General features: G+C 44.2%; 1 protein-coding gene across 5 annotated transcripts in view; it reads left to right on the forward strand.

The window, feature by feature from the left end:
- EPS8 (EGFR pathway substrate 8, signaling adaptor) overlaps positions 1-15,559 on the forward strand; it is a 195,739-nt gene that overhangs the window by 32,619 nt on the left and 147,561 nt on the right. Inside the window, exon 1 of one of the 5 annotated variants that reach the window (XM_061638503.1) lies at positions 2,807-2,899. The exons of the other annotated variants lie outside the window; for them this stretch is intronic. The gene's annotated coding sequence lies outside the window, so the exon portion shown is untranslated. Of the gene's footprint in view, positions 1-2,806; positions 2,900-15,559 lie in introns of those variants that run through there. 5 annotated transcript variants of the gene reach the window in all.

The following is a 15,559-nucleotide window of genomic DNA, read 5'->3' on the forward strand; positions in this document are numbered from 1 at the left end:
ATTAATTTTCATGAAAAATGGGATGGTAATTTGGTCGTTTTAGTATTTAAGCAGAATCAATTTGTGAAATCGTTCAGGAGATGAAGCCGCTCCAACTGTTCAATTAATCATTATATTTTTGTCATGGTGTGCCAGAATCGCCACAACCAAACAGACTTTTAAATTGTACTAATAAGATGGCTTCTTCTTCTGGTTAGTTTTCTTCTTCAACAAACAGCAACATTAACAAAACATTCACATGGATTTTTGAATGATTAACTATTTCTGTTTTTGGATAAATGTAAAGTTCTTTAAAAAAAACTTAGGCAATTTCAACCAAGTCAAAATGAGAAATTTGAAATATTTGGTGGTACAATTGAGGATAGGTGACTGTATTAGATGTTTTTAAATGTTTTAGACGCTCCTAACATTTTAAATATTTTTATTTGTTTTTAATTGTATTATTTTGCATGTTCGTTTTTTGCTATGCTGGGCTCCTCCTTGGAAGGATGGGCAAGGTAGAAATTTAACATAAACATAATAAACGTAATAATAATAATGATGATAGTAATTTGGAATTATGTATAGGAGAGTTAAAGCATCATCCTCAAAAGGGGTGGGGAATCGATGGCCTTCCACAGGTTTTTGGACTCTTAAGTCCCATCTTGTAAAGTTATGTTGGCCAACTACTGTGGGTAGGAAGTACATATGAATATGGCCTAGCAAGCTGCCTTATACAGTTAGACCATCTTTCCATCTAGCTCGGCATTGCCTACACTGAGTGGCTCCCTAGGGTTTCAGACGGAGGACATTCTCAGCCTGCACTGGAGATGAATCTGGGGATCTTCTGCTTGGAAATCATGTGCTCTGCCACTGAGCTGCGACCCTTTCTGTGGAACTGTTCTGTGTTACTTTGTTTTATTTACAGTATTTATGCCCCACGTTTGTGGCACACAACAGCTCCCATGACGACAGTTACAAACCCATTTTAAAAGCAATTTAACAGTATACTCTGATACATTAAAAACCACACAACAATAAAAGTGCAACAGCATTAAAATGAGAAACGACATTGAAAAGCTGGTTTATCAATTTTTAAGAAGGCCTTGGGGGGGGGGAGTATAGGCAGTTGCCTGGCACCGAAAAAACTTTTCAGTGGGTGCCAAGTGAGCATTTCACAGTCTCTCTGACCTGGCTGCTACCTACCTGAAATTAGCAGGATGGGCAGGCATGTGTAAAGATGGTTCTTCAGGGCCACAGCTTCCTGCCTTAGATTTTTATAACATAATTATAGAATCTATTCCTAATATCATGATGCCGTTCCAGAATTCTATAACGGCATTGTGATATGATGTACTCAGACTTAAGAGTCTTTGATTTATTTTTGGGGGGGAAGTCAGGTTTCTAGGCCTTAAGACCCCCCCCCAAACGCTCCGATCACAAGTTGTTGAGTGATGAATTGACATCTGAGATAGGGATGTGGCAGCATGAGGTGAGAGTGGTCTGTCTTTGGGATTTTTACATGTTTGAAACTATAGCAATGCAGATGACAGTAAGACTTCCATAGGCATCTGGTCGGCCAGTATGATCCGTTGGCCTGATCCAGCAGGCTCTTATGTCATCCATGCAGAGTGCTAGAGGAAAAAAAGTGCTTTCCCTCTGAAGTATTTCTGAAGGACTGTGAAACTATTGCTGGTTGATCTACAGTAGTCAAATGAAGTGGTAAAAGAAGGGATGGTTGGTGGCTCCAAGTCAATGGGGCAGTGGAATCCGCTCCAGGTTTTAGCCCAAACTTTCAAGGAGCTTCCCAAGGCGCAGAACTACTTTTCAAGTGGTCCATGGGGCAAAAACGTTTGGGAACCACTAGGTCTACCCTGAAGGCTTGTTGCAAAAGTTGGCTAACAGTATGTTCAGTGCTAGTTAAAATGGCTCCTCCTCCCTAAAAGGCATCTGTAAGTAGAGTTCTATATTATTAATTTTTCCCTATGACTTCATCATCTCTGCTTGCATCTGTCTTTGTATTTGAGCAGAGAATCTTGGATCTGCCTTGATTTGTCTCTCACTTCTTCAGTGTCTCAGTCCTGCTGTGGCAAAGTCATGTTGCATAATGTCTGTGGCACAGGGTGAGCCTTGGTAACTGAACTATTCATTGTTGGTTTATCTTTCCATTCTGTTTGATAAATGTGTGATGTTTCCTGCTTCCTCAAAACCCTGCCTGTATCTGAAGTACTAAAGTCCCTCCTTAAAAGAAAAAGAATGAAACTATTTTGAGCATAATTAGTAATATGTGAGTCAGCAGCTTTCTCCAAGAACAGTTCTATGGTCAATGTGCATGGGTTAAATTTCATAAAGAAAAGGTGCTGGGGCTCAGCCCACATGGAAACGGTTCCCTCTGGGTTTTAAGGCCTGCATGTGAGAGCTAGGTGTAGTTGCTTAGTGCAGGAGGAAATAAGCTTTGCACGTGGGCAGAGGTACTCTCATGCTTCTGAACGGAAAAGTGGCCTTTGGATCTGTCAGCTCTGCACTGAGACAGCAGTGCCGGTGGGGGCTGGAAATTCCTGGGTAGTTATCAGGGCGGTAAAGTCCTTAGCTGGCAGTCTGGTCGTAAATCTGCCAGGCTAACGCGGATGAAGCATGAGAAGGGCAAGGCCCTTCCTAAGCTTACGTGCCAAGCCAGAAGTCCAGAAGCGAGGTCAGTAGAGGTCCGGGTTGAATTGCCAAGGGGTCAGTCCAAGATAAGATTCAGGGAAACTAGAAACACACGAAGCCACGCCTGACGTTGTAGTCAGCAACAAGCTGAAGCCAAGGTTTGACTTTTAAGGAGCAGGTTTGTCAGCAGGTGTGAGCCCTCAGCGTTTTGGCCTTAAGTGGACAGGCCTACCCCTCTTCTGCCTGACCTTCTGCTGTCTACGTTCTGCAGGTGAGGGGGGAGTATCCTGTTCACTGTCTGCGTCTGGCTGAAGGGCTTCAGCTGTGTCTGGGGTGCTCTGCAGCTGAGGGGGAGAAGGAGCTGGGTTCTCAGGAGTTTCCTCCGTTTCTCCTTCTGGGTCTGCTGCTTCTGGGTCTGCTGCTTCTGGGTCTGCTGCTTCTGGGTCTGCTGCTTCTGGGTCTGCTGCTTCTGGGTCTGCTGCTTCTGGGTCTGCTGCTTCTGGGTCTGCTGCTGTTACTCCCGAGTCATCCTCGTCTGATGAGTCCTCTGACGGGGCCATGACAGGATCCTTTCAGGCCCATTGCAGGCATAACTTACCCATTTCTAGTTTGCAATTCTCCGTGCCCAAATAAAATGGTCTGTTGGGCGACACCCCCTTTTCTTGTTATCAACACAGGCGGAAGGAAGTTCTTCTCAAGGCAGATGGTTAAAACTATGAAATTTGCTACCACGAGATGGTGGCGGTGGCCATGATCTTCTCAAGGGATTTGTCAAATTCATGGAGAACTCTCCCAGTGGCTAGTAGTCATGATGGCTACGTTATACCACTTCCAGGATCGGAGGCAGCGTGCCTCGGAATATCATTTTGTGGGGATAACGAGCAGGAGAGTGCTATTGCATCCATGGCCTGCTTGTGGGCTTCCTATGGGCATCTGGCAGGCTCCTGTGAGCACAGGATGCTAGACTAGATAGGCCTTTGGTCTGACCTAGCAGGGCTCTTCTGATGCCTCTTGTGTCTGCTTTACAGCGCAGACTTGAATGTGTTTACTCAGAAGTAAGACACACCAGGGGCTTGTATCCTACCTGGTTCAGAATTGCAGTCTTATACTGAAAGCTCTTTCCAGGAAGAGATCTGGAAGGTGCTGTATGTTATTAATCATATGCGAGGGGGGCACACAGGGTTTTAACCTAGAGATCATAGCTGTGGTTGCAATTTCCAATTAGTTGCCCTGGTGTGTGAAGACTACCTGGTTCATAGAGCTAAGCAAAGACGAGACTGAATTTTCAGCTCCCAGTCGTAAGACACCATTTGAGGAGCAGGAGAACCTTATGGGCGAGGGGGCTTCTGGGCTCACGTCTCACATTACCTGCTGACTTTCCTGACTGTGTACATGGTGGTGGTCAGTTGTGATTAGCGATCGAGCCTCGCTCATGTGTCATATCTTGGTCTTTGTATTTTGGAAGCCTGCAAGTGCTTCTGCCCCAAGTGTAGCATTGGAGATGTTGGAACCTGCCTTAGATTATTTGTCTGTCTAGCCCAGTGTCTTAGAAACTGGCAGCGGCAGTCCAGGAGCTCGGGGAGAGGACTTTCCCTCCATCTGCTACCTGATCCTTTTTAACATGAGATGCTGGGGATTAGACCTGGGACCTTCTGCATGTACTGTCCGCATTGGTCAGGAGTTGCTCAGGCTTGAATCCAGAAGCCTTTGTGTTTGTGGCTTCCCCCAATGTGCATAGGCGGTTGAGTATTCTCAGGGCCTGGACTGTATAGGACGCTGGGCCCAATGTCCTGTAGGACCCTGCAGAGTTGCGTAGCGGAATGGAGAGTATTGAGCGAGCTTGTGTGTGTGTGTGTTTGAATCTTTGCTAAGATTCTACCTTCCCTGCAAATTAGTCAGACAGAGGCTTTAAGCTTTAAAATAAGAAATAACTACTTTATTCTGGAAGTACATGTTTGATAGGAAAGAGTCCTATATCTAGCTAACTAGCTAAGTTGGAGCAACGAGCACTGAGCCCAGTACTCACCCTCATGCTGGTGGAGAGGGAGAGACAAGGAATATGTCTGCTCCTCTCTCAAGAAAGAAGAAGACTGGGAAGGAGGGAAGGAACTGGGATCAACATCCTCTGCATATCCGTCTAGCAGGAAGGAAGAGACAGCAGGAGATCAAAGGACAGGTATAGCCTAGCAACGATGAGGTCTCCTCTCTAGCTACCCTTTTTAATCCCATGCAGCCTCAACCCATAAGTTGGAGTTGAACCTCATACATTCCAACAGACTGTCTCTGCCTATTCAGACTGGCCACTGGATCCTCCTAGAGAGGGCTTCCTATTCCAATTGAGGCTTGCTTGAGTGACAAGGTCTTCCCAAGCTCAGATGTATTCCTGTGTCCTTTGGTTGTCTTTTATCTCTGTGGTCCCAGCTGCAGTTGGCTTGCTTGGTCATCTCCTCTCATTCAGACTTCACTCTTTGGTCCTGACCACTGGCTTGTCCCATGACTCCTGGGAGCTGTCTTTTGCTGAGCCAGACCGTTTAAGCAAGGAGCCCTCCTAGCCCTACCTGGGGATGCCGGGGATTGAACCAGGGACTTTCTGCATGCAAAGCAGATGTTCTGTCACTGAGCTATGGCCCTTCCCATCTCCTGGCTTGCCCCAGATTGCTTCTCACAGCCCAGCATTGCCACTGTGCTGTGGTTCCTCCATCTGTGCTGCTGCTTAACTTTTCACATGTAAGCGTGTTCACCAAGGCACTTTCAGACTTTGATGCTTTGCCGTTTGACAAAGCAGCCCTGAGCTTCTTGCAACTTGTGAAGTCGAGAGAAGAAAATACAACATAGGCCTGGTGCCAGCAGGTGGCCAAGTTGGGCCCTGGCCGAGGGTCCCTGAAGGGCCCCTCCTTAGGGTGGGAGGGTGGCGCTCTGCTCTGTGCTCTGCATCAGCATCAGGTAATGTGACCCGATGCTGCAGCAGATTGCAGAGCAGGAGCTCCCAGGCATCACCCCCCATAGGCAGCGTAGGCTTCAATAAGACCACCCGCCCTGCCTACCTGTCTTGTTAGTGTGTCAGTGTGTGGGCATGCCTGCCATCATCCCAGATGGCAGCTTGGGGGCATTTCTAAGGGGTTGACACCCCCACCACTATCTTGGTTGATGGTAGGCGGGCACGCGCAGCACGCACTGCATGAACACTGACACAAGAGGTAGGTGGGGTGGCCTATTTAAGCCCCGCGCTGTATCAGGAGGAGTTGTTGGGCTGTATAGTTTTCCAGGCCCAGGGCAGGCTGGTGCCCTAGGGTCCAATCATTTGCTCCCATCACACTTTTTCTCCACTTGAAGGGCTTTAAAATGTGAGTCAGTTACTGGGTGTGACAAACCATCCATTATTTTCAACTTTAACCATGGTTGCAGGGGAGGAGAAAAGTAAAGCACTGAGAGAGGGGAGCAGGCTACTTTTTCACACACACAAATGATAGCGATTGCACATTTTGCCTCCTATTTCTACAAAAAAGAAAAGAGAGTAAGCTGGGAATCTGGGAATTATAGTTCATCGGGATGGTGATGGAAGCAGCTGCCTCCCTTTCTCTCTCCTCCCCCCCCCCCAACATCCATCACCGTGTGGCTTTTGAACTGAAGTAACAGGACTGGCAAGGTTGATGGACACTGTGCATAACACTCAGTGTAATGGAAGATGGGCTATACTAGATTCAGGATGGTTCCCACCTTTCAGTGATTTGCAATTCAACCTTAGGCAGTCCAGTGCCAGCTGTGCCATGCTTGATTCCAGCAAAAGGGGGTCTAACTGGTTCCTTTATGCTGCTGGACTGGTTCTTATCTGCTCCCCATGTTGTAGCAGGAAGTGGGGGTTCTTGTTTGGCTCCCATATGTGTCATCCTAGATATTCTGGAGGTTACTTCACTTTGAAACATGTGAGTGGCAAAGCCCATCCAGAGTAAGGCCCTATTTGCATTATGCATTTAAAGCAGTATCATACCACGTTAAACAGTCATGGCTTCCCCCAAAGAATCCTGGGAAATGTATTTTGTTAGGGGTGCTGAGAGACCCCTGTTCCTCTTGCAGTGCTACAATTCTCTGAGTAGTTTAACACTAAGTCCCTCTTCTGAGGAAGCTCAGCCCTCAGGATGCTTTGGGGGAAGCCATGACTATTTAAAGTGGCATGATACTTCTTTAAATTAACAGTGCATATGGGGCCTAAGTCACGGCTGGGCTGAATTCCCACACCGAAGTTCCAATATTGCTTCCAGTCTGGCAGTTGCTCAGGGGATGGGAAACCTCTGGCCATCCAGGTGTGGTTGGACTACAGCTCCCATCACCCTGGCCATTGGCCATGCTGGTGAGAATTGTAGTGCAACCACATCTGGAGGGCCTCAGGTTCCCCATCCCTGAAATAGGCAGTGATAATCCCATTGCAATATCAGTTCTGCCCACAAAATCCTTTTTGTTCACTTCAGTACGCCATTAGGCTTTCAAGTATACATTTCAGGCAGCTTGTGGCACAGCCTGAATTGATCGATTTCTTTATTTAAAGCATTTTAATTTCACTTTCTCTGCACGGAAAGCCACATGTACATAAAACATATTTTAAGTTGTCCAAATTGCTGCTTTTTTAAATCAAAGGATGACTCCCTAGTCTGAGATTCAGGGCAAAACCCTAGAGCAGTGGTTCTCTAAAACTTTTTTTCCCCCCTGTGGACCACTTGAAAATGGTTGATGATTCACTTAACGTTGCAGCAATTGTATTACACTGTGCTAAATGCTGTATGATTTTTTAATTATATTTTTATTGCTTCTTTTATTTCTTACATTCCATAGAATTCAAATTGCAATATGAAAAAACACAATATAAATATAGAAGAAGCAATAAAATGCAAATGATATTAATATTTAATGCAGACATTCTGTGGCCCATGTGAATGAAGCTCACAGAGCACTAGTGGTCCAGAGACCACAGTTTTGGAACCCCTTCCCTAGACTATGAAGTAGGTTCTTATGAACTAGGATCTCAAAATACTCATTTTGGGTAATGTGGCACATTACTAATTTGACTGATGCTCTTGTTTTCTGCCAGTTAATCAATTTTTTAAATAGAAATCGTTAAATGGTTGACAGTGCTAATACTAAAATTTGCTCATTAACCTGCTATTCACGTGCTGTGCTGTGCAAATATATTGCACGTCAGTCTGTCATTTGTAAAACAGTTGCTGTCTGTTCCTGCAAAGCAATCAATGATTTAACGCCCAGTTTATCAGCCTGCCGTAGGAACACAGACTGTGAAACTTAATTGGCGTGTGCTGATGAGTGAAACTTGGATGGAGATAATGTTAACTAGGCAGTTCTTAAAGCACACCTTCTCGGATGACTGGGAGAGAATTGTACCCTTTTAAACCTTTTTTCTTTTTTAAAAAAAAGTGCTTTCCAGCTGGAACGCAAAAGGATGCTTCCTGGACTCCCACCATGGATTATTCTGGATAAACAAAAAGATGACTGTTCTGCTTTGCCACTTCTGAGCTTTTCCTTTCGCCAGCTCCGTTCTTGAGTTACTGAAGAGCAACACCTGTTTTTTCTCCTGGCAAATAGGAAAAAATGATCAAGGGGAGCTCTTTTCCAAGGAGAGGCGAGCGTGTATGTGGTTACCGGAGGCAAAGTAGCAGTGATTTCATCTTCAGGGAAAGAACTGGGTAGGGTCCCAGTTTTGGAGAATCAGTAGGTGGAAGATTTATGGCAAAGTTATAGTGAGCACAGTTCATTGACGGGACGGTGTCCCACTCTGGCTCGCATATGGACTTACTGTCAGTGAGCACCACAGTGGATTCCAGGCTACTTTGGACAGTTTTGAGCTGCTGACCTGACCAATGCCCTGACAAAAATAGACTAGGAACAGGTCCACACTGTAAGTTTAAAGCACATACAATACACATTTAAATCGTGTGACTTCTCCCAAAGAATCATGGGAACAGTAGTTTGTTAAGGATGCTGGGAATTTGTAGCTCTGTGAAGGAAAAACCACAGTTCCCAGAATCCTTTGGGGGACATCATGTGTTTTAAATGTGCATTGGATGTGCTTTAATATAGTGTGGATTAGACTTCTTAGAGCATTTCCAGGCTGTCACTATTTTCAGGTGGGCTTCAATCACATACTGGCAAATACAAGTTGCACAATTAAAGTTGATTTGGTGCAACAAACTCACATGACCCATCAGTGCAATATGGCTTCAAAAAAGGCAAATGCTATTTGAGGCTGCATTAACAGAAGTATAGTTTCCAAATTGCATGAAGTACTAGGTCTTCTCTTTCTGGCACTGGTTCGGCCTCATCTTGAGTACTGCGTCCAGTTCTGGTCACTGTACTTGAAGAAAGATGCAGACAAACTGGAACAGGTTCAGAGGAGGGCAACAAGAATGATCAGGGGACTGGAAACAAAGCCCTATGAGGAGAGACTGAAAGAACTGGGCATGTTTAGCCTGGAGAAGAGAAGACTGAGGGGAGATATGATAGCACTCTTCAAGTACTTGAAGGGTTGTCACACAGAGGAGGGCCAGGATCTCTTCTCGATCATCCCAGAGTGCAGGACACAGAATAATGGGCTCAACTTACAGGAAGCCAGATTTCAACAAAACATCAGGAAAAACTTCCTAACTGTTAGAGCAGTATGGCAATGGAACCAATGAGCTAGGGAGGTGGTGGGCTCTCGTAACACTAGAGGCATTCAAAAGGCAGTTGGACAGCTGTCTGTCAGGTATGCTTTAGATTCCTGCACTGAGCAGGAGATTGGACTCAGTGGCCTTATAGGTCCCTTCCAACTCTACTATTCCATGATTCCCCAAAAGATCAGACATTTTTGCAGTAAGGAAAGTGCACTGGAAAGTGTGAGGAAATGCTTGCTTGATGTACTGTCGTCTAATCGTCTAACCTCTTAGCAAGTACATCAGACTAATTAGTAAATAGCCAGCAGTGTCAAACCTCCCTATCAACAAATCAGGGTGAATGTTCAATAAACAGGTCACCTGGAAGCGATTTGATTGGGCTTTCCTAGAGCTCTACAGGTGGCTGAAAGCCTCTGTGGAGGAGCATATGTTATGGAGCATTCTCCTCCCAAACCCTGTTCACAACCCTTCATAGAGTAGAATGAGCTCCTTTCTTAATTTGTGAAACAGGTTGCAAAAAATGTCCCCTTTAGCCTCACACCTTGCCTTCCCTTCTTCCACTTCCAGGCCAGTTATTAAAAAGTGGCTTCATACCAAGTCAGTCCATTGGTCTGTCTAGCTGAGCATTGTCTCCGTGAGGGGTGAGGAGGGACCTTTTTGAGCCTGAGGGCCACGTTCCCTCATGGGTAACCGTCTGCAGGTTGTAGCAGGCAAGGGCAGAGGCCAAAGTGGATGGAGAGGTGGATGTGAGTTTTGCACCCTCATCCCCACACATAACTTTCCTAACTCCATGCAGGAAGCAAGAGGCATTATCACAGTTCAGGGACACCATTCCAGCCAGGCAAAAGCACCAGAGAAAAGCCTGTGGGGGTGTGGCCTGGGGAGAGGCCCTGGGGCTAGGCAGAGAGGCCTCAGGCCATGCCTGGCTTACACAGACTGGTCGTGGCTCTCAAGAGTTTCAGCCCGGACTGTTCGAAGCTGAAGATACCAAGGATTTATCCTTGGGCCTTTTGCATGCAAAGCTTGTGCTGTACCACTGACCTACATCCTTGTGGTGTTCCTTCTGGTGTAATGCCTTAAGCCAGTCCACAGGGCTTGCTTGTTTCTGGGTCCCACCATCGCTGTCCTCGGGTAGAAATATTGTTAAGGACAAGGCAAGGAAAGGGCTTGCTCATTGCTTAGCTGTTGACTTCCTACTTCTCAAAAAATATTTTCTTTCAAGGGTTCTTCTGAAGGTGGTCAAGACTGAATTTCCTTGCTGGTCATTGGAACCCTTTTGGCGGATCTGCTTTGGGGCAATGTGAACGGGTTGTTGTTGTGGCTGCAGTAGAAGGGTAAAGAGGGGAGGAAATATTATGAAGGAGTTTGGAGAGCCAGTGTGATGTAGTGGTTAGTGTGTTGGACTACGACCTGGGAGACCAGGCTTCAAATCCCCACACAGCCATGAAGCTCACTGGGTGACCTTGGGCCAGTCACTGCCTTTCAGCCTCAGAGGAAGGCAATGGTAAAGCCCCTCTGAGTACCGCTTAACATAAAAATCCTATTCAGAGGGTCGCCATAAGTCAGGATCGACTTGAAGGCAGTCCATTTCCATTTTAACTACAGTGCTTTCTTCCTTTTTTTTTTTTACAATAATTTTTATTCAAATTTTCATAAAACATAGAAAACAAAATCATAAAACATTCAAAGACAAAAAACAAAACAAAACAAAAATGATTAAACAAAAAAAAATAAAATGTTGACTTCCCATTTGTCACATATCAAATCAGTTATAGGTCTACAATATATAACAATCCTGTCTCTTAAATCATATTATAAAATCACTTTCCTCCAATAGTTATCTTAATTAATCATCAAATCTCATAAACATTACTTTATTCTTTCCACAAAAAGTCAAAGAGAGGTTTCAATTCTTTAAGAAATATATCTATCAATTTTTCTCCAAATAAACATGCCAATTAATCCATCTCGTTAATAATTATAATAATCTTATTGTCATAACCATAGTCCAAATAAACATTTCGATTAATCCATCTCATCAGAATCTGTTAGGTCCAATAATTTCAATAGCCATTATTCCATTATCCCTATTAGTTCCATCTTCCATCTTCAATAGTCCTGTTAAGTCCAGTAATTTCAGTGTCCAATCTTCCATTTTCAGTATTCCATAATAATCTTGCTGTTGTAGCCATAGTCATATAATAAGAGTCTGATGGGAATTTCCTCTATCCCAAATATTTTCTTGCCATCCATTCTGAATAAGTTGCTGAAATACTGTTGTAAAGTCATATCTGTGTTCTTCTTTTTTACAAAATGCACTGGCTCATCTCTTAAGAGTTTTTCCATTGTCACACGGCTGCAGTTAATTCCATAGATTTTCTCTATATCAAGCTCCATCACATCATTCCAGTCCAGAAGATTATCCAAGCCATTGATAACTTTATCTCTAATATCTTCATTAATTTCTTCAGAGATAACGTTAAATTCCAAACAGTAGATTTTATTTCTAAAATCCATAAACTCCAGATCTTTTTCCAATTCCACATTTGTTCCAATCTCCAGGGCTTGTATCTTCCCTTTATTTTTTCTTTTCTCATCTCTGATCTCATTCTCCTCTCTCACAGGATCCCCTATTTCTTTAAGCTCCTGCGTCATTTTGCTCAGTTCAATTTTCAGCTCCTTACTACCCTGTCGCAGGGTTTGTTTCGTTATCTCAATCTCATCCATTATTTTCTGAAACATAATTACTTCCAGATTCTCAGCCACTTTCTTGATTGCCATTTTTAAAACCACGAAAACAAAGCAAAACAAAAATAAAGAAGAACCACTTCTTATTTCAGCAACAATTGGGTTAATATTCCAGGCTTGATGACATCACAGTATAAACAGAGCAACCTGCCTTATCTCTCTATGTTCAAGAATGCAAAACAAATTTAGTTCCCAGCATCAGAACAGTTAATGGCGTCGTGAAGAAGCAGATTCGTCAAAATAAAATAGACCAAAAAGAGAATAGTCCCAGACAATATAATATTCCTCGGAATAGAAATCAGGAATAGAAATCCCTCTTCTGTTTATTATCTTTAGAATGCACTTCCAGGACAGCTTTTTGCGACAGAAACAGAGATAAGCTGTTAATTTCGTGAATAACAGAGAAGAGCTATATCTCACCCAGAAGTTGTCCAAAGCCGATCAATCTGACAAATCTCCTTTTGCTGCAACAATTTAAACCAAGTAAAAAAAATAATAGAAAGAAGGGTGCTTGCCTGTTAGTCCGTTCTCTCTTTAAAGAAAAGATAAACGTATCGCTTAAGCAGATAGAGCTTGTTAGGAAGTCCGTCCGGCATTGTTGGCTGGACCTTATCTCATAAATTAATGAAATCCAGTCCTCCCAACAAAAACAGGCTTTTGAGGTTGATCTCTACGTTTCTCCCTGCCCGGGAGAAATTTCATCAGTCAAAAAAAAAAATGTTCTGACTGATTTATATCTGAATAAGCTTCTTTTGAGGCGGGAGCCCGTCCCAAAAGCAGGCACAAGCGAAGTCACCCTTCCCGGAAGTCCAACTACAGTGCTTTCTTCCAAAAAAATTGAAATGGACTGCCTTCAAGTCGATCCTGACTTATGGAGACCCTACGAATACGGTTTTCATAGTAAGTGGTATTCAGAGGGGGTTTACCATTGCCTTCCTCTGAGGCTGAGAGGCAGTGACTGGCCCAAGGTCGCCCAGTGAGTTGCATGGCTGTGTGGGGATTTGAACCCTGGTCTCCCAGGTTGTAGTCCAACACTGTCACCACTACACTGCACAGGTTACAAATATTATTGCATCTATATCCTGCCTTTCATTCAAGGATCTCAAGGTTGAGAACATGTTTCTCCCCCTCTTCATTTTATAACAACCCTATGAAGTAGGTTAGACTGAGAGGCAGTGACTGGCCCAAGGTCACCCAGTGAGCTTCATGGCTGAGTGGGGATTTGAACCCTGGTCTCCCAGGTCACAGTTCAACACTCATAACTACTTCGCCACACTGGCTTTCTCTGGTTACTGAGAGAAAGCGAACAGATAAAATTAACAATGCTTCTTAGTTGCTATCAGTGCAATCCTAGCCATGTCTACTCAGAAGAAAGCCCTTTTGAGATCAATGGGGCTTACTCCTAGGGAGGAATGTGTAGAATTACCGCCTTAATGACTCTTTGTTGTGTTTGCAATGAAAATGCTTGCTAATAAAACTTTCAATAAATGCATAAGTGGTGAATGAACAAAAAATGAATGCAGTACACCTTACAGTTTTTAAAAACTGCTGTCAGTAAAGCCTAGATGAAGGATGTTCAGCAAATTTTGCTTTACAGCATGTAATCCCTTTTTTGTCATTTTAATTGGATTGTTAACAGCTATCTTGAATTCTTTGCTCTTGTCTTCCTCATCTTTGGAATAATTTTTTGTCATTTCCTCCCTGTCTTGGTGGATTGATTTTCTTACACATTTTAATAACACTCCCTGTAGACTAGCATGCAATCATGTAGGATGAGGGAGAAAGGCCATAGCTCAGTGCTAGAGTGTCTGCTTTGCACACAGAAGCTCCCAAGTTCAACCCCCGGCATCTCCGGGTAAGGCTGGGAACGTCCCGTGTCTGAACCCCGGAGAGCTCTGCCACCTGGTGTAGACCAGCTGTTGCTAACCCACAGCCTGGCAGGCCATATGTGGGCTGCCAAGAGGTTCTGGGCAATTTCATGGTGTGTTTTTTTTAAATTGGCCATATCCCTTATCACCCCTTTCCTCCACTCTTTCTGCAATTAATTGCCTTCGTTGGGCTTCTCTGAGTGCCGTCAGGTAATTTTCACCACTTTTAAGTCGATTTTAAGAAAAAGCACCCCAAAACATCTAATGTGTGCTTTCTCGGTGCTGCTTCCAGTTGTGCTATTAATAGCACTACTCCTATTCACCATCGGCTGCATTGTTTCTCAGCAGCCGAAGCAGTACAGGAAGCAGTGAATGACCACGAATGGAAATGAATAGGAGCAAGAAAGTCAGCATTTCTTGCATGGGTGTAGAGGGCTTTGACTCTGCGGGAAATAACCAGTTCAAAATAAATGAAAGAAAGAGAAGGAAATCATTAAATATAATATTAATAGAATGAGGTTGCGGCACATTAAGGAAGGGAACAAGGTGACTTTGGATGGAAAGAAAATAGCCCTACTTGGAGATGCCGGGGATTGAACCCAGGGCCTTCTGCATGCAAAGCAGATGCTCTGCCACTGAGCTATGGCCCTTACCATATGACGATTAGAGAATTGGCTATGGATTAATGCAGGGGGGGGGGGCTCCATGTCAGTGGGGCAGTGGAATCCGCTCCATGGTTTTAGCCTGAACTTTCAAGAAGCTGTCCAAGGTGGTGCTTCAGCGCCTTGGACAGCTCCGTGAAAGTTTGAAGTAAGATATGGAGCAGATTCCACTCTCCCACTGACATGGAGCCACCAGCCGCCACTGGATTAATGTAGACTTCTGCCTGAAAAGGTTTAGCTGCTGTTCTTGTAAACAGTACTGAGCTAGACTGCCCATTTGCCAAGCTTGGTCCAAAGGAGCTTCCTATGTGGTTTATTATCTGGTTTCTAAGAGAAGAGGGAACCCAGCTTTTGTGCATGCTTTTTATCCTTGCTGAGGTTTGTCACTGTGCGTTTGAACTATGTTCTCTCCCTTCACCTCCTCCACCTCTTTTCCCAATACGTGGAAGAAATGGACATCTTGATTGTCAGTGCGTTTTAAGAACTGGGAGCTTGATTTTGTGAACAGTTTTGCTTCACTTAGACTTGGAGCCAGCTCCTCTCCTCTTTTTAGAGTGAATTCTCCCCATGATGGGCTGCGTACACACCATATATTTAAATCCTGGGAACTGTAGTTTATCCCTTGCAGAGCTACAATTTTCAGTACTCTTAACAATCCAGGATTCTTGGGGGAGGGGAGGAATATGCTTTAAATGTATGCTATGCACTCAGCCTTAGGTAAGACCATTAGGTTTTGAAGCTGGCAGAATTCTAGTTAAGCAGGGGACCTTATTTGCTTCATCTGCAGCTAAGAACATAACAGAAACCCCTCAATGCATTCATCTGAAAGTGTGAATGCCCTTACTGTGAGCATATTTTAAAGCGCATTTCCATAACTCACATGCATGACAACTGCAGTGCTGACTTTTCGTCTCCCCCTCTAGCAAATCCTGTTACTTTATGCAGGCTCACAACTTTCTAGAAGAATGCAACGTTGAAGCCAAACGAACCCCAC

The sequence above is a fragment of the Rhineura floridana genome, chromosome 8 (genome assembly GCF_030035675.1).
Source record: "Rhineura floridana isolate rRhiFlo1 chromosome 8, rRhiFlo1.hap2, whole genome shotgun sequence".
NCBI lineage: Eukaryota > Metazoa > Chordata > Lepidosauria > Squamata > Rhineuridae > Rhineura > Rhineura floridana.